At 38.1% G+C, this 19,771-nt stretch overlaps 1 protein-coding gene across 1 annotated transcript in view; it reads left to right on the top strand.

The window, feature by feature from the left end:
• Positions 1-19,771, top strand: part of LOC104295588 — a 104,091-nt gene that overhangs the window by 557 nt on the left and 83,763 nt on the right. The gene's annotated exons all lie outside the window — the stretch shown is intronic.

Here is a 19,771-nt window from a genome sequence, read left to right as displayed (position 1 = left end):
AATCTGACTCTTGCTTAGTTTGATGAAAATTAAGCAGTATAGGGTTTGCAAAGTCTTTTTGTTATTCAAAAACTAATCTGAAGCGTACTTATCTGTGAACTGGCTAAATTTGCAGCTTGAATCAAGCTCTTTCATAGTCTTGTAGGATGTAGGATGCAGAAGATAAAGAATTTATTGCTGTCCTGCTGTAACTCATCCTTTTCTTTTTCCTCTTTTGAAAATCTGTGTTTTCCTCCGTGTAAATCTGTCATCATCAATATTCAGCTTCTACTGCTCTGGTGTACTGACTTCTTATCAGGAATCTTACAGTGTTTTTGTATTTAAGTGTTACTCCTTCTTGAGCATTTTCAAGTTAAGAAAGCCTCTACGTTATCAAAATCTAACAATATGAGAGAATATTGGAACTCTTTCTGAGGAGAACTTACTTATATTCTTTGTAATAGTTCTCCATTAAAACAAATGTGGTTTCACATCTGTGACTCTGTGTTGTCATATTTAATGGTTGTGTTCCACTAGATTTTATTCATCTGCACTGGCTTTGATGGCTACATCAAATCACTGTAGCACTTGCATTGTGGAAGGCTCAAAGGAGACACATTGTCATCCCCAAAAAGTCTGGAGACCATTTAGAGTTTTGAATTTTGTAACAGGCAGGGAGATCTATGCCCAAACACTGCTTATGTTCCACAATTGCTTGTTCTGATTTTGCACTCAATTTAGTTTCATTCCTTTTTCCTGAAATGCTGTCAGTAACTATTTAAACTTTGTTCTTAAAAATTCACATTAAATTAATCTGTTAAATATAAACTTAAGAACTATGAATTTTTGCTTGAATCTTCTCTTATTTTATTTCTATTTGTTATTATTTTTTGCTCAGACAGAAGTAAATTTAGCAACCTGCAACAAAATGGACTGTAATTTCAGCTTTACTAACTTCTACTCGGCAAAGGAATTGCTGTCAACCTTGTTAGCGGAGCATATCACTGTCCTGCTAGATGGATGTAGTTGCAGAATTAGAGTTCAGCACTTATGTAGATAGTTATCTAGAAGTTTTGTTTGTTTAGGAATAGTGGCAGTCCAAAAAAACCCTCAAACCCCACAATGCCGAGCTATACTGCTAGTTACTTTTTCATTACGCAGAAGGGAGGTTCCGAAGCTTTCTTAAACTTAGGTGTAAAATATTCTAGAATACCAGCACTTTAGCAAGTCTCAGTAGGGTTATAGGACCATTAGTGTGAATACTGCTGTAGACAGTGAACACTCTTAAAGGGAGTGAGAATTTAATTTCTTATGTTTTGAGTTGGTTCCTAAACCCAGTCTTTCATTCAAAGCATATAAGAACCAAAAGCCTAATTCGCTGATATTCTGTGGACATGAGAGGAAGTGCTTTGCTTTCCTTTCCTGGAGAAAGAAGAGGAAAAATACATCCTTAAGGGATGCCTGCTCCTGATTTCCACTGTTGTGGTCAGGTGAGCTTGACTGTCACAAACCCCTTGCAAGATTGTTCACACCATGCGCCACTGATGAGGGCAGCCAGGAGTCTTACTGGAAGTCTGAATGAGACTCATAAAGAAAGAATCAAATGCCATGTCCACTAAAGTATGAAAGACATCTATTCAGTAATGTAGTAAGAGTACTGAGCATCACAATTAAATGTAGATGATTTTCCTAACAATACTGGATTATTTTAATATCTTTCTGTATCATCTAATATTTGAAAAAGAGAGAAGAAGGTTCAACACTTTATTGAGAAAGATCCACCAGAGCTATCACCCTGTCAGATCTTGAGGATAATTTTTTTTTGTTTTCTTTTTTTTTTCTTAACTCCTCCAAGTCCTGTTATATATTGTGATACTTTAAATTTCTTTTTGCTTGTAGAATATCAATGCATTTGGAATTTCAATATCTGAATACCTATTCTTTGACTATAAAGATGATTCTTAAAAACACCAGAAGCAACAAAACCAATTTTGCAGCATAGCAGCTGAAAGAAATGCTCTGTTTTACCTTTTGGAGCAAATACTGCATGTGTGGGAGTCAAGAAAAAAAATTCCATAATTCACTTAATACAAAATAAATATAAAATGTAATTTTCTACCAGGGACTAAAGCATTTTTATATCTAACTGCCAGTTCACTTATTTTCCAGATACTGGTCATTCATGAAGCTGTAAAAGTGCTGCTTGTTCTGTAACAAGCAGAACTATTATTCTGAAAAGGAAAAAGAGGCTTATGAAATACGCACAACACATGCAATTGGTTTTGATGACTGAATCAATTGCAGAAATACGAAAAATGTTTCAGAGGTTTGCCTGATCATCACAAATTGTTTTTAAAGTTGACATTCTGAATGCTGGAATTCAGAAAACAAGTAAGTTTTCAGTTAGCTTGGGGATTAGTTTTTAAGGAACTTCTCATGTTTTGTGGCTTTTATTAATAGAAAATAAATTCCAGCCTACCGTCCATTCCTACTGTTGCTAGCCACAGAGAAGACCACAGGTTAGTGCCAGCATTTTGGTCTGGCACACAGCTGAAAATCTCCTATCAGATCTCAAAGATGCATGCAACTGCTAGTCCTAATCTCAGTCCAAGATGAGGAATTGAAAAACTGAGATGGCAATACTGCTTCCCATGATTGTTTTGCAAGAAGGTCAGAAACTGCAAACATCTGCATGGTGCTGATGGTTTCACTGGGGTGGGTGGTGAATCTTTTTTGCTTGAAGACAACTGAAATATCATAGAATCACAGAATGGTTTGAGCTGGAAAGCACTTTTAGCAACCATCTAGTCCAAACCCCTGCCATGGGCAAGGACATCTTCCCCCTAGATCATGTTGTTCAAAGCCCCATTCAGGCAGAGTTTGAGCATTTCCACTGATGGGGCAGCCACAAATTCTCTGGGCAACCAGTTCCATTGTACCTTTGCCCTCCTTGTAAAGAAAAAAAAAATAAATTAAAAAAATCACTTATCACAGAATATTGTTCTGTGTGCTATCTTTAAAAAATACTGCTGAATGTAAGTTTTGTTTTCAGTTTTAGTTTATGATGCTGGTGTGCAGGGTCTTAGTTACTTTTTCAGAAATATTTGAAGTAAGCTAATGTGAGGGAGCAGCAAGTGCCAGCGGGTCCGCCAGGCAGGTGAGCCTGCCACCGAGCGAGGGTGCCGGGAGGCCAGGGGCCCGGGCAGAGGCCTTGCTGACGAGGGTTGCAGTCCCATGGTGCCTAAACAAGGACAGCAGAGCAGGTCTGGTGATGGTGACCAGGGTCAGCCAAGAGTCCAGACAAGTCCTCAGCGACAAGGCAGATCTGAGGCCGGGCTGGGAAGTCAAGTCAGGGGGTTGGGGTCACCAAGGTGCATGGACAGGCCAGGCATCCCCGTGGGGTGGCTTGTGCAAGGACCAGGGACCTGAGATGAGGCTTCTCCTGCAGCTCTTTGCCCAGATCCTGATGTGCGTGCTCAGGCTGCATCAGTGCTGGCTGTGAGCACGGGCAGCCAAACCCCCAAGGCTGTGGAAGGGGATGCTGAGCCTGGTGGTGCACTCAGGGCTGGACAGCCAGTATCGTGTTGTCTCTCACTAGTGTCTGAGAGGCAACACGGTTTTCTGATGAGCTCTTGATCTGAGACATTGACCCTGCCTGAGTTCAAGTCTACTTTGTTTACTTAAATTGTGTTTTAAAGACCAATCTGTTTCAGGGATTTAAGAGTTGTTGGGTTCTGTTTTGTTTTCTCTCAGGGATCTTTTTACATGGTAAATTGGAATGGAGTAAATGGCTTAGAGAAGCAGCTCAGTTGCTGGTGCTGATAAGCCTGATTTGTAACTTGTTTCTTCCTTGAACTTTGGACAGCTTCCTGTTTCATTTTTTAGATGTAAATTAACATGTATTTTCAATACTGACCAATGGCTTGTTACGTGAGAGCTCTGCTCTTAGCCTCAGGTGCAGATCTCTAACAGGTGGTAGGGGGTATTAACTTACAGTGAGCATTTGACTGTCACCTGAAGGTTGTTTGCTGAGAATCAACTATTTTGGTGCAGAGTTTTTCAAAGTTTCAAGAGTAAGTACCCAAGGAAAAAAGGACAGGCATGGGATTCTTGTCAGAGTGGAGTGACTGTCACAGATGCAGGGAGGGTATGGCCATGGCGAGAAGGGTCGGCAGGAATTTTATAATGAAGATATACTCCTGCTCCGTAAACCTCCCTTTTTCCTACTGTGCTTTCCTAGATGCTTGGAGGCCATCTAGAACTAAGCAAAATAAGCAAATTTTGGATTAACACTTTTTTGTTATGTTTCTCACTATTGGAGCAAGCATGATTTTTGCCTGCTATGTTTCCTCTCAAGAGAACATAAATTGTCACAGACACAAGAAATGTGTCTCTCCCCAATAAGGAGAAGGACTTGTGGTATTGAAATGAGTCCTGGATCAGTCAAATTAACCAACGTGTACTTTCTGTTTCAATGCTGATGTCTAAAGAGAAGGAGCTCTACAGAACAAACGTGGTCAGACTTACACAAACATCTAAAACCTCATAGAAAAGGAGGTGGGAACTACTGTTTTTCATCCTGTGAGATGAAATACAGTATAAGGCAAATGTTTCTTCATTATTAAGAAAGTAGAAGAGAACTGGTGTTAGGTGAAAGGTGGAAAGTTCAGGAATTTTTTGGCAAGAAGCAAGGTGTTGTAGAAGTCATCACTACTACATGCTGAGACAAAGTGAGGAACATAACAGGATGCAAAAAGAGTACCTGAGTTTGATAAATTAAGATGGATGATAGCAGATATTCTTATCTCAAAATTTTGGTGGTCAGGTATGACAGTGTTTGAGCTAATCTCTGCAAGGCACTTGAACTTTGGCTTTATCTTAAATGAGGTACATGAACCTTACTCTGCTGTATTCAGTATGTGTATTATTAAGTTCATTCAGTATTATAATTCCTTCATATGGGATCATCCTCATCTTTAGGCAGGAGCATCTCACTCAGCTGTGAAAAGTATGATTTAAAGCCAACTGAATGTTTTCCTTTGTTAACTGCATTTATATTGCAAAATAAAATGCTTAACAAATCAGGAAGTCTTCTGTGCTGGAGATGTAAAATGTGAAATGATCAACAGTAGTCAGTCTTTAGTTCTGGAAATCTTGAATCTGTTTTTCTGAAGAGCAATTTTACATATATTTGTTCCCCTTCAGCTCCCCATTTTTGTTTTGATATGAATTTGTTCTGCATGCAATCCAAATAGTCTTTGGGGTATGTTTTGTTGTAGAAGGAAGAACTGAATAAATTGCATATTTGAATTAAGAGACACCCCCACTGTCACGCAACATGTAATAAAGACCTATTTGTTTACATATGGATCTTAGTAATACAGATCTCTACATATGTTTTTTAAGGACTTCTTAAATGTTTGCTTCTGAGAGAAATGTGTGGTTTTACAATCTTAAACGAGTGAGTATGCTGTGAAAGGAATATCTCAAATCAAAGGACTACCCATACTAGATTTTTACTGCAATTCAAATAGCTTTTTGGTTTCTCAACTCTGCGTACACACTTCAAAAATTAAATGCATCAAGACATTTGTAAAACCTTAGTGTTGCTGCTGCTGTTTATTTTCTAGGAGCTGGTAGTAATGTGTAGTAGATTCCTGTGAATTTCTACGTTGTTTTTTTCATTAATATTTAAGGAGCTTTTAGCGGTGCTAGTAAGAAAGGCTGGGCTGCTGCAGCATTTTAAAATATACTCTTACATTAAAGAAATGCATAAGGCTTTGTGCCAGCTGGAAAAAAGCAGTGTCTCAATGTTCTTTCACTTTCTGCATCAATGGGCTTATATTATGTATTTTTTTATATAACAGTAAGTGCTTGTGTAGTTACTTCCAACCTTGCAGTTTTCCACTAACTAAGCTACTATTTCATTATGTTGTTTAAGTTCAGAAGTATTTAATACTAACTTTATAATAATATGATATTTGGAGAAATCTTTAAACATTTTTTATCTAAAGAATACTTTAGATGTGTCAGCCTATCCACTGTAAGTGAACACTTTTGATGCATACCAAGACATTAAGTGACCTGTTTCTTGAAGGGCTGCTTTCTGGGTTTTATACTTAAAAATCGTTAGTAGCTCATTTGGGTGTTGAATTTAGAGAGTTGACTGAAAAGAGAGGAAGAGGAATTTATACGAAAAAGTCCTCTCCTGTTACTGATCCGTAGTTGCATGAGGAGGTAATGGCTACCCTTCATTCAGTAATGAAGTCAAACTAATCCTCTTGGGTACTAATTTTGCACAAAAACAAACTGCATTTTTCAATAGTACCGCTAGATGGGGATTTCTCTTGTATTCAAGAGTTGCAAGGCTTTTCTCTCTCTCTCTTTCATGCACACACACAGACAAAGTGGAGTAGTAGTAATTATCAGTACACCGTTTTATTAGACTGTGGGTTTTCGGCAGATTTATAAAAAGCTTTTTAAATCCTAATATCAAATCTATAATGGCATTCCAACCTAATAAAAATAATGAAGCTTGAAATGTTGACAGCATGTATCTAGATGTTGGCTTGTAATTCCTTCCAAACAGATCTGTTGAGGCCCATGTGGGACCTAAATAACACAAAGAAGTAAATTTGCATATTTTACAGCAGGGGGAAAAAACAGAATGCAAAAACATGAATAATTAGGAGCACAAGCTTCATGCTATATTAATACTGTTGAAAAGCATGTGTTGATTGTATTCTGAAAGCCAGTAGTGATTTGGTTGAGTGAACTCAGTCAGCATCTCTTATGCAGATTAAAGGAACTGGGTTACAGAACAACTGAAATTCATTGTTTTGCTGTATAAGGAGGTATATTTCTTAAAGGAAATATTTTTTTTCCTGGATTCTGTACACCACAGAGAATCTTTTTTTAATGCCTCATCAAAGCATGTTTTTGTTGATAAAGGACTGTTCAATTCTTAATTTACTTGTACACCTCTAGATTTTAAAAATAGTTCTCTCAGCCACAAATCAGATGTTAGTATTTTTAGCACCTTAGTATACATGACCTACTTATTTTTCAGTTCATTACGTTTCTCTTTTTTTTGCATTCTAAGGCTTTAGCCCCTGAAACACATTCATGATGCGTCTTTGCTATGTATTTGATTCTTTTTTAATTTGCAAAAATGCCCTATTTAAAATGTTTGCATGCAGGCTATTTTTTAATCTGAATATGAATCATTGTGTTGGCTTCTATTAATTGCAGCATAAGATGTATGACATTTTTATGGAAAAAAAAGTTACTTACTTAAAAATGGTAAATAGTATTAAAAATGTTTTATTGATTCTTTTGGCTGAATATTGTCTTGGCCCCTTAACTCACAGCTATCTCAAAAAGTTACCTGGTTTTGAACATTGACTCAAAGGAGGAGAAAAGAAAGATGAAGACTTCTTGTTTAACTTCTATAGCAGTTTTAATTCTGGGGAGAAAAAAGGAATTAAAGAATGTGCTGCTGTATTAGAGAGCTTTATTTAAGACAGGCAAAAATGCACAGAACCAAACATTTTCAATCTGTCTTTTAAGCACATCTTCTTAATTTGCATAACCAAAGAAGGAAAATGGTAAAATGTACCAGTCTTTTTAGAAGTTGACGTAATTGTAAGAGGTTAAAGAGGCATCTGGCAAAAGGTTGTTTTGAGGTCACACATGCGTCTGACAGTTTGCTGCCAGCCCTCTAAGAAAATATTGGTTGGAGTTGCATTCCTGTTTTTCATATTAACTGCCTTCTGACTTGATGTATAATAGTCACTTTCTACATGTCCAGGTCTCCAAACTGCTCCTGAGAGGTTTGGTCCTACTGATTTTAACTCTTGCAAATAGTAATGGAAGTAGGATATGCTGAAGTAAGAAAATCCCCTTTTTTAAAGAAATTTATCCTCAGAAAAGATGAAGGCATTTCTTGAACGTGACTACTCTGCAGTGATGTATTTACATAGTCGACATAGTATTCTTTAACCTTGGCTTATAGTAGGGTGATTACTTTGGACACCTGGATTCTGACAATTTTACTCCCATACATCGTAGTTTACTCTCTAGTAGTAGGGCCTTAGTCTAGCGGTCCATATAGCACTCTTAAAGCGATTTGCAGTTGGAATATAAGAAAGGAAAATACTGATTGCTTATTGTAAAACAGTAAAAATAGCAAAATGTAGTGTAAAAGTAGGGATTTTCAAGTGCTGGTTGTAAACTTTGTTTCCCAGAATATGCTGGTCATTATATGTTTTTTAGAATTAAAAGCTCTTTTGCTTTACGATGCAAAAAAATAGTTCAAGATAGGATAATATATTTTTAGCCCAAGTCTGATTTTCCTATATAAGGGGAACTTACAGCTAGGGCTAACTGAAAAACAAGAGGTGGAAAATGTGTTGCAGGAGTGCAAGCTGCTACTCTGGCAAATGATAAATTCAGGTTGAAGTCCCCCTTGCAGCAATTTACGGCATAGTTAGAAGATCATTCTTTGCAAAGAGAGCCCTAGTCATTCGCCCATGCCATTGCTGCCTGTCTGGTTGGAGTTGTTCAGATTTCTACAGATGTTAATTTTCTCTGAAAGAAAACTTACGTCAAGCTGATTTTACGCTCACCCCTCCCCATCTCTGGCAAAGAAATGTTTTTGCGCATTTTTTTCAGTAGAAGAAGAAAAATTACTTTGCTAAAGATACATCGTCGTGTTCATTTTTAATTAGGTAATATAAAGAAACTCAAGAAGGTTATGCTCTATGTTTCACAAGTGTTTCAAGTCAGTCTTGTCACGCCTCAATATGAATTAGTAATGTAAGTGTAAAGCTTTTCTTTAAAAAATGAAAGATGGCTTGTCACCTTGTGCATAAAGGTGTTTTTTCTTTAACTGTTCTTACTTGATATACTAGGTTAAGTACTTTTCAGTAAGGGCCAAAGAAATTAAAGGATATAGATGATTTATCCAGTCAATTGTTTTGAACTTCAGTGCTATTTCATCTATTTCTGCCATAACACATCTTTGGTGTCTGCCAGAAATGTAATGTGCTTTCTGATCTCTGCTCACACAGCTGAATGATCTTCAGCTTTTTCATGCTGCTTTTCCCCCATAAATGAGGGCTGCGTGGAGTCAGTTCTGAAATTATTCTCTCTTCCTTCAGTCAAAAAAAAGCGTTTGCTCACAGCATTGACCATGGCTTGCTGGGGAAATTATACAGTAATCATTTTTTGTGACCATGATCACTTGACTTTGTAGTTTTTGTACCTTTCAGTAAATTATTCTAGTGCTATTCCCATCGTCATGGGGATGTCCTTCTACATGATAGTAAAAAATAAAGAGGAATGCAAAGACCTCCTAGAAGTAGTGGGCTGCTTTGTTTGTGCAGTTTGTTTCTTTAGCAATTAGCACACTTTACTGTTATTACAGTTAACCATGTACATCACAGGATGTAATCACAGTCTTAATTCGGTATATTGTTTCGTCAATTTACATGGGTATTTGCTACAAAAACTGTGTATGGGGCAAAAATGATAATGGACAGAAAATAATTCAGAAGCTTAAGTGAGTTTAACTCAGGAATATTGACACAGTGTGAGTGTTTCTGTCTTTCCCCCTCCCAGGGGTTCAGATAAACGTGGGACTTCAAATACGCTCGGCAGATGTAGACAGTCTCTTAATTTCCTTCTTGTTTTTGTCAGGGTGTCTGGGTGAAGGTGGGGGATATGGATTATGTGAATATGGATTTTGTATTTTGTCTATAACAATGCAAGTACAAACTGTAGAGAGAGCTCCCACAATTGGTAGTATTAAGTTGTCAGTGGTGAAGTTTATTTGTTTTGGTGGGGTTTTTTGTGTTTTTTTTCTTTCTCTTTCAGTCACCCCCAGATTAATGATGAGGTCTTTGAGCATGTGACCACCATTAAACATGTACAGTAGACTCAATTTTCAGTTAAAATGGGTAAGCTTCCTTCAAATGATCCAAAGTCCCCAAAAGATTTTTGCTGTTACACGGTATCATTCTAAATCTCTTTCTGCTGAGACCTGTCTAGACCAGCAATATACTGCAGTTGTTCAGGAATTTAAGCTCATAGTTTTCCTATTCCAGGGTGAATAAGGGAGAGTAACAACTTAAAACCCACAAGATTAATTTTATCTTTCCTTGAGTTTGTATGAAACTGCATTTTTTTTGAGGGCGAGGGAATGGGACTTTAGGGCTATTTCTTTGCCATTTTATTTTTTCAATGGGAACTTGCCTACATAATTTCTTCTGAATTATTTCATCCTTAAGTCTTGCAGAAGGGGAAGGCTATGACTATGACTAAGGAAGATTTGATTTACAAAAGCATTAGCAAAGATATAGCAGAAAGCATCCAACATTATCTTTAAAACATGGATATTAAATATGCACACTAATGAAGATTTCATTACAAGACAAAAATAGGGAGGAGATTATTTTTTTTTTTCTAGTACTGTTTTCCTAACCCACAAGTTATGTCAACACTGTTACAAAGACATGCACAAAGAGCTTTCCTTAGATTTAAACAAAATTTAATATACTGACTCCAGTTGAATATAAACTTCAGTTGGATATACCAACTCTTACGAAAATTTACTCATGCTTTGCCACTGAGTGAACCAGAGGTGCGACCCAGGAAAGAACCGGTAGTAGTTTCCAACTTGTGTGCTGTGTTTTAAAAACGTAGGAAGGAGTGAACCAAGAAGTAGAATTAAACATCTCTGAAATTCAGTTTTATGAAATGTGTTTTAAGCATATTTGCCTAAAATGACCCACTGGCAAAAGCAGAGACCGGCAGTAAGCTTGAATTCTTGGTATGCTCTGGAGCTGAAGTGTCTGAATCAAGGTGCCGTACATCAAACACGTCTGTCCACTTGATTCGAAACCAAAATCTGAAGTTACAGCATGTTCTTCTTGAAATATGTTTGGTGTGTACTTGTGCTTATTCAAGCATTCATCCGAGAAGCTGGAGACCTCAAGTCTAGTTCTGCATATGCTTAGCACAGTCAGATGCACATCTTCTAGCATCGAAGTCAAAAGTAGTCTGGTTGGGAGGACCTTCACTCTTTATATTGGCTGTGCAGTGGTTCTACTTCAATAATGCAAGATGTAGGAGCTTCTCTGATACTGCATTAATCATTGAACTGCAGTGATCTGGGAGTAAGGAGACTGGAATACTGGTCTCTACTCCCCAGCCTGTGTGTGTTGAGAGTGTGCACTTTTTTTTCTTAACCATAAGTGACTAAAGGTTGAAAAAATACCAACCAAACCCCAAAAAGCAGTGAGACAAGAGTGTGTTGTCAACTCTTAGGCATCAGGCTCAGGCTCTCTGATTTGTTTTACCTTTGTCCCAGGCAACCTTTTCTTTTTGGGTGAACCAGGTCCAGCTTCAAATGGAAGGGGAGAAAGGTGCCCCAAGCAAATTAAAGTGCAGCTGACCTCCCTGTGGGAGGCAGGAGCTTGAATACCTTCAGACTATGCTGCCCAGATCTCAGGTCCATTGCGTCTTGAGTGGGCCAGTTAGAGGGTGAGGGGAAAAGCGGGATCTGTTCTGGTTCCCCCTGTTTTAATTTCTAGGGGAATGGTGCCTGTTATGCCTGGAGCATGCTGTGGGGGAGGCGGGAGTTAAGCTGCTTCCCGGTCAGATCCAGGACGCTTGTGTTCACGTGCAGAAGCGACAGCTAATGAATTTAGATCCCTAATGCATTTTGTGGCTTCTGAGACAGCTGCTTTTTTAGATTATTGTTTCGAGTATGCCTTTCCAGGCATCATACCCATTCTAATCTTGTTGATAGCAAAATATGCGTACTGTGTGAAGATAATGAGTCGTGGTTTGTTATAATATGCTTTTCATTTTAAATAGCATTAAACAGCAGTCAAATTCTATACTTGTGAGTCTTTGCTATTAGGCTAAATTACCTTTTAAGGAGTATTAAGAAACTATTAGAAGAAAGACGAGGGGAAACTCAAAGAAAAATAATTGAGGATCATACTTTTGGTGATATTCAACTTGTCACAGCCACGAACGTGTTCATTATCGATCAAAAGTTGATTAAAATAAGCCCTACTTTGTTGCTGGGAGGTGTGTTGCAGGCGCAGCTGGTGGGCGGAAGAGGGTGCGTTTTGTTTGTTCCTTGCTTCTTCTGCCAGCTTAGACATCTGGGGGGGCACGGCCCCTGGGGGTTTAGGGCTGACGACGTTGGCTGGTAAAAGAAATGGGATCTTCTTCTAGGTAAAATAATAGTAATAAAATAAAAGCTTTCTGATACATTCTGATTTCAGGTTTGATTAAAAGAAGTTACTGAGAACTTCAGATTATAAAATGTTGTATAAATTTTATTTGTCTGCATATTGCTTTTTTAAACCTGAAGCGCACAGTACAGCTGTGGAAGTTGGTTTAAGGCTGATCAGGGCCGTAGTGCAATAGTGTTGCTCCACTCTTTATCCTTATACCCCAAGCTAATTTATCTTGCAGTGTTTGGGCTTTTTACAGTCGTCTGTTTTAAAACAAAAAGGTGAAGCGTTTTTTTTTTTTTTCTTCTTTTTTTAAAGGACCCCTCATTTTTTACGGTATCTTTTACTGGTTAAGCAATACAGGCTCATAACCTGCTTAATGTCAGCAGGTACCTTTCAGCTGCAGATCTTACACTGACCTTCTTAACAGCTACTCTTGAGCAAGAAATGCTTGCTTTTCTAACCTCTGTGTGATGAATCAGATGGAAAGCTAAGGATGTCTGTGTTGCTCTTTTGTGTTCTTATTTCAGAAGGTGTGATATGTGTAAGTGGTCTTGTCTGCTACTTCCCTTCTCTCTTTTTTCTACCCTCTCCCTTGGGTCCAGTGAAACTTCTGAATCTTCTGGGTTTATATTCCTTTAAGTCTTCAGCACATTCCTGGCAGTATAAGCCATCTGTTTGCTTACATTCTGTACCTAAAGTCAATGAACTTCTTGTGCAGGGAATGAATTATGAAGTTAAGACATTTCTGGTGAGAACATGTCTAGGCACTTTTGATCTTGACTCTGGAGGTCAGGCTTAACATGAGGTGCAAGTGAACACATTCTCAGAGGCTTTTGCTTGAAAACGTCTCTTTCCATTCTACTATTGATGACTTTCCTTGTGTATACCCTCCATTACCTTTGCCAACTGGAGAGCAACCAACAATTTTATGCTACTTTAAGTGACACAGGCAGAAAATAAGTGTCCCGATGTGATACCTGGAGTGTTAAGGACCAGTGTATTGATGTAGTGTTTCAGAAGTCCAGTGTTTTCTGACCCTTTTGAGAGGATTGAACCATGTGCTATGCTGACACACTGCAAGCAGATGATCGCTAGTTTGCTCTAGGGGTGTTGTTTGACTTTTGCTTTTAGTTTTACTCTGAGAGTGTATCTGGGATGCTTTTTATTACTGTCAAACCACCCAAAAGAACAGAACTGGTGTTGAAATGAAAAGAGCAGATAGTTTTTGAGAGGTCGGGATTTTGAATGTGTTCTTTAAGATAACTGAATAGATAAATGCCATATAAACTGCCTCCAGAAATAATCTGAAGGTCAGAACATAATGTAACATAGTCCTTGTCCTTCTTCTACTCTCCAAAACAACAACACTTCTAACTGGGAACTCATATTCTGAATTATAAAGTGAATGATGTGTATGAAACCTGGTTGTGAGGTACAATGTGCAGGTCATCAGGGTAAGTAATGTGACCCTCGCTGCTTTAGAAACGTGCTGAAATGCCAGTCAACCAGAGGCAGAAATATCCTGAAGGGCATTTACTATTGCCAGTTGTTAAAATCCTGTCTACTCTTACGTATTCCTAGCTTCTGATGTATTTATTAAGAAAAGACAAATAGAAGAGTCTCAGCTTGTACACTTAAAGATATCCAAAGGAAGAGCTTTCTATATTCTTAAGCTCCTGATGTTCTAGTGGGGTGCTAACTAATACAAAGTAATTTTTCTTCTTAAATGGAAACATCTCATTTGTACATATTACTATACACCCTGAAACTAAGCATGATGGACTCTTCTAAGAGACATGGTGAAGAAGCTCAGGAACAGTTTGTAGATTTCCATGAAACCTTAGGGTCGTGTTTGTTTGGGGTCATGTCTGTGGCCTTCCTAATTTCCCAAAATGGATTTGTGTACAATTATTTTTGTTGGTAAAACTGTTGAGGTTCTCTTGCCAGTGAGCATAATCCATGCTATGGTCATGGTGGAAGTGTTTGGATTTTTTAGGTCTTGATGTAAACTTTGATGTAGATAGATCAAATAAATACAGTTTGAATAAACAGCATTGCGGATGGGGGAGGCTTTGTTATATTTATTTTATTGTAAACTGAGTGTCTGGTTACCTTTTTTCCCTGTTAAGTTCTGTCCCTATTTTAGTGTGGGAGGATCAATTGTTGCCTTTTTTCCCCTGCTTACACAGTGTAGAGGAAATACTAGACTATGGACTTGATCCTTATGGAACACTACTAAATCTTTGCTGTATGTGCACCACCTGCTTCTGAACAAAATATCTCCAGCAAGCCATATGTATATGCTTTTCTATTGCCAATGAATTCTTTTCTGGACAGGGAATTGAAGGAATAGCCTAGATTAAAATAAGTGTGTGCACTGGAGATAAATTTGATATAGTATAAAAGTTGAAAAGATTCAAAGCTAAACGTCTAGTTAATCAAGTGAAGCAGAGCTCCATGGTTCTTGACGTGTTTCTGTGAGATCTTCCAGTGGACGTCCTCAAGCAGCCAAATAACAGGTAGGCAGAGTAGCAAAAGGCTGAAAAAGGTTGAATATCTGATCCAGTCTCGTAACACCATTTAATTCTTGTATCCTGGTATTCTTCTTCACTTCAGGTGTTTTAGTATCTTCCATGATCGTGCCCTCTTGACAAAGGGGAATTGCAGGACATTGAAGATTGCGTATGATGGAACCACTGCAACTAAATCCTCATTTAATGCCTTAGAACATGAGAGGAAATGTGAGAGCGACCAAATATGTCTTTCATTTACCTTTGAACTAACTGATTTCAGGTGGCCTGTGCACTAGGTTCATTTTTCCATGCAAATTAGAGTGCCCTTTTGACCCCAAAGCTAACATATTTTAAAATTAAGAGGTAAACAGATAGAAAAAGCATAACTTATCAAAGACACAATGGAAAGTATTAGCTATCCCCGTTCAGAATTCAGCTTCTGTTGTTCATAAGACTTAGATCTTACAGAAACCAATAGCTCTTGGCCAGTCTCCAGACACTTGGGGGAAACTTTAGGTTATAATTACCCTTTACAGCTTCTTTTAATTAAAAAAATAAAAAACAACTTCATGTTGCCAACAATTTACTTGCGTCTAAGTGCTTTCATTAAAATAAATATAGTACCAATGTGATAATTTAGTTCTCAAGAAAATGAGCCTAATCTTTAGCCGTTCTTATACATGAATATATATCACAGGGATATATGATTATCTATACAAATTGTTGGTTTCAAGATTTGGCCACAGTAAGGTTTTATTTCCCGGTGTAAACTGAAAGCAATGTTAGTCTACTTACACGTATGTTTACCTATTTTTTTTTTTGCATTGGATGTAAGTTGAAAGTTGATGACATCTATTTTGTATGCAGCTGTCTGTGCGTTTTCAATATAGGAGGAAATACAATCAGTTCAGCATGACTGGATTGCTATAAATAGTTCTAGAAAATACCTTCATTTCCTCTCCACATACATTTTTGTCATATGCCTTCCCGACTCTTTAAAAATCTCTATGATGTAATCAAAGTTGAGTGTTACATTTTTATTTTAAAAATCCAAAGTTATGACACAGAGTGGTGCCCATACTCGAGAAGAACAATAACAAAACAGAGCCCATCTTATGCAAAAAATTTGGGCATGTTTTGCTCATCGTTTTTTAGGGTGGTAAAGAATTTAATTATTGCAGATAATAGTGATGACAGCAAGAATCCAATATATTCTCGTGCGAAAAACATAAAAAGTTATTGTGGGAACTAAATAGTACCTTTCTGCATTAAAAGGAAAATAACATTGATTTCAATCCTTTTTTTTTTCTTCTAGTGGAAGCTAATTAGATAAAAATAATTTTGCAGTATTTCTAACTTAATATTCATTTCTATGTGAAAAAGTTGAAATTTTAAATAGGATAGTTATGCTGTATAAGCGTATCATCATCTGCTAAACTAATGTGACTTGCCTGCTTCTAACTAGTTACAAAAATCTTGTATTTCGTGAGCCAGGTAAGTGCAGACTGCAATAATATGCAATACATAACACAACTGAAAGGAAAAGCACCTTTCAAAAGAGCTCGGTGTTCCATTACGAGCAAACCCCATGCAGCCTCCTCTCCTGTGGCTTTACTGCTCACTGGCCTTAGTCCTCCTCACTTATCCTCCTTCAGCCCCATCCCTTCTCCCACAAATTTCTCCTTTAATGGCTTGGCAAGGAATGGCACTTCTGTGGCTAGCTGGCATGTTGGTCCAAAGTCATGTAGCCAGCACACAGGATGGTAGCCACCCTCAGGTAAGTCCAATAGAGTACTTAGCTTCGGGCTGCTGATGGGTAACAACTGACTCGAGAGGCTGCCCACAGCCGTGTAACTCTTGGTTGCACTGATCTGGTTTAGCAGCTCTGTTTTAGGGACTTGGTTGACGCTTAATTGACACAGGCCATTGATCACAAAAGTTGTTAATGAATAACAAAGGAAAGCGCATAGGCCATCCAACTGCCAAAGCCTTTTCTTTTTTTAAGAAATTGTAGCTGCTCAAAACTTTAAAACACTGGCGTTTTCTTGTACCCCTTACCTGTGAAAGGGTATGTGTTGTTATTCTAAACTAACTTTTTCTTTTAGAAACATTATTCAGCCTTTTAAAAATAGTTTCCTTTGTTGTAACCATTATGTAAAACTTTATGAAAAGTGGGAAAAGTCTTAGATTTTTCATGCCAAGTCGCTGTTATTTTTGCTTTCAAAAATGGGTGGTTCAGCATCGTATTCTTTTATTGGTATAACAGTATTGTTTATGTATACAAGACCTGGTAGATTAGTTTTACATTTACAAAAATTCAAGTAGCTGTAGCTTAGCTTGTTCTACAAACGCAATTGAGGTATTGTGATACTGGATTGATACTAATTTTACTTTTTTGATTGATGCTATTTTTAATCTTTGTTTGGAATTGTTTAACATAACTGCCTAAACTCTGGTGAGTTTTTACCCAAAACTTAGTTTTAAACTCTGGTGAGTTTTTACCCAAAACCTAGTTTGTTGGATTTTGTGTGTGTGTGTGTGTGTGTTTGGGTTTTTTTGGTTTGGTTTGGTTTGGTTTTTTTAAACTAAAAGGTAGTCAAGTCTATATTTGACTTACCTGACCAAGAAATTAACTTTCAGGAGAGCTGCAAAAAGGTCATATGTTGTTCCAATTGAGAAAAACATTAGCACTGATTGTTCCCAGGGACTTGATTCTCACTGTTTGACAAAGCAAGTAAGTTTTCCATCATTTGTGCCCATGCCAGGGAAAGATGACAAGCCATCTATCCATATAAAAGATGGATGTTAAGGGGTGTGCCTTCCTGTTACGAAACTAGCTGTGATCCCCAAATTCGAAGTGGATGAGAATGTGTGGAAGACATCAAGAACAACGGAACACTGGAGTATGTAATGAAATAAATGTGCTGGAATGTAGGTTGATCAGAGTGACTCTCCGCAGAAACAAAACTATGAACTTCACTGTCCCTAAAAGGATCTTATTAGGTGAGTTCAAAGGCTGTCACTGGTGAGCTCACTTGTTTGAGTAGAAACAACTATAGACAACCTGTCTGAGAGCAACCATATGCCAGAAGCTGAATTAAGAATATTATAAGCCAATGACGTTTCACAGATGCATCTTTCCGTAAAAGAAAGTTGCTTGCTTTTGCAAATCTCTATGCTAGCTGGATAACTGGATGGTTTGATATCTCAAATTGGGAGTCCTTTAAAAGGGAGGAGAGGAAAGGAAAGTATACAAAAGAAATATTAAAAAACAAAACCAAAAGCATGGGGTTTTAGAAGTCCCATAAATTGGGAGCAGGACGCCACTGCTTTAGCAGTGCCACAAGTTTTAGCTTATACTAACTCAGACTGGGTAGGAGACATATCTTACAGTTTATCTTTTAGTCCATGGGGACTTGTGAGAATAAAACACAGTAGTTGGTAGAGCTGGTTTGACATTGAAGGAGTTCATCCATCTACATTGCCTACATTGCTATGTGTCCTGGTGTGTAAACATTGCTAAATTTTGGGAGCCTAGAAAATACAGAATAGAAGCATGTAGCAATATCTGCTGTAAATTAAAATGTACCTGTAGTTGAGACTTACTCTCAAGTGTGCCGCCCACACTTTGAAAGTAGATGTTTGGAAATAGCTGATTAAGGGCAGAGCAAATGCCAAACAATTGCGCATTTCCTGAAATTTTTGGACAGAATTTGGAGGCAAAGTAATATAAAGAAATGCTCAGTATAAAAGTGAGGGAGCTGCAACAATTCATGAGATGGATTGTGTTGAGTAGGTCTAGAAGTTGAGTGTAGGTCTGGCATAGAGATGTTCTATTGGCTCTGCTGACCAACGCTTAATACTAGTATCAGCCAAGAAAGGTTCATTGACTTGTCTTTCATTGTCATTTCACACTTCAGTTGATGAAGTGTTCTGCTGCATTTGGACAATGGTAGTAGTATGGTATTTTGCCATCTTTCAAAGAATGTAAGAAAGGCTGTCAGGAATTCTGGGTCTGTATACTTTCATGCGTTATTGATCCAGATTTCATATGATACGTCTACCGATATTCTTTCATACCTTGTTCCATTCCATCTGGTCCAAGTACAATCAGAACTCTAGTTCCAGTGCCACAGCAGGTAAGTGCCGAGAAATCTGTGTGTATGTATTAAAATAATTGGTTTTTCTAAGTGTTCACTACAGTGGGTTCCAGAGCAAGAGAGCTACACCAGCCTGTTTGGTCACGTGCTGGCCACCCTAGTGTCTCAGAACCCACTTACTGTAGATGGGCTTGCTGGTTTTACCTGTCGGTGCATCTGAGGTGAGGATTTCCTAATAACTGGAAGACGAATGGAGTTGTGTTGATTCTAGAGGGGGACTTTCTAGGGGAAGCCAAGTTCTTTTTAGGTGGAGCTGTTCTAGGTGTAGCAAAGTTTCCCTCTTTGTACATAATCCACCACGGGGAGATGAACACCAGAATTTGCAAGAGGAGCATACTAGCAGAGGGTTTGGCTAGGCCAGCCTTTTTGAGTTTGAGAGTACAATACCTTGTTGCCACCCTTTGTGTGTCAAAATCAAGATGTGGAGTGGTGGGTTGTTTCTATTACTCTTGAACAAAGAGCAAGGCCATCACTGTATCTTTAACTTTTTGCTGCTATACCTTTGCCTTGGTAAAACTTTATAGGAAATATAGTAGTAGTGATACTGTGGTGAATTTTCTTAAATCTTTCTGCCTGGATGGCCTGTGGCTTTTGTGATTGATGTAACTTTAAGTTATATCTTCAGTGTGTCTGGACTTGTCTGTATGGTTGAGTCCAGACAGATTCCACGTAATTTTACCTGAACTCAGCAGGTTTTCTGGACGTGGGACATGCAACAGTGTTGAACTGTGCCTGAGCTGAGGGGACAGTTTTGGTTATCTTGACGCTAGTGACACGGTAATGGAGCTACGTTGTTTAGCCTAGAGCTGCCTTCACTCCTGCCAGTGCAGAAGTGTTGGCAAAGGAGTTGGTCAGTGTATAGCTA

The sequence above is a fragment of the Charadrius vociferus genome, unplaced genomic scaffold (assembly GCF_000708025.1).
Source record: "Charadrius vociferus isolate BGI_N301 unplaced genomic scaffold, ASM70802v2 scaffold31, whole genome shotgun sequence".
In the NCBI taxonomy this organism is placed as follows: domain Eukaryota; kingdom Metazoa; phylum Chordata; class Aves; order Charadriiformes; family Charadriidae; genus Charadrius; species Charadrius vociferus.
Note: the sequence above shows the minus strand (reverse complement) of the source record. Positions and strands in the feature narration are given on the sequence as shown.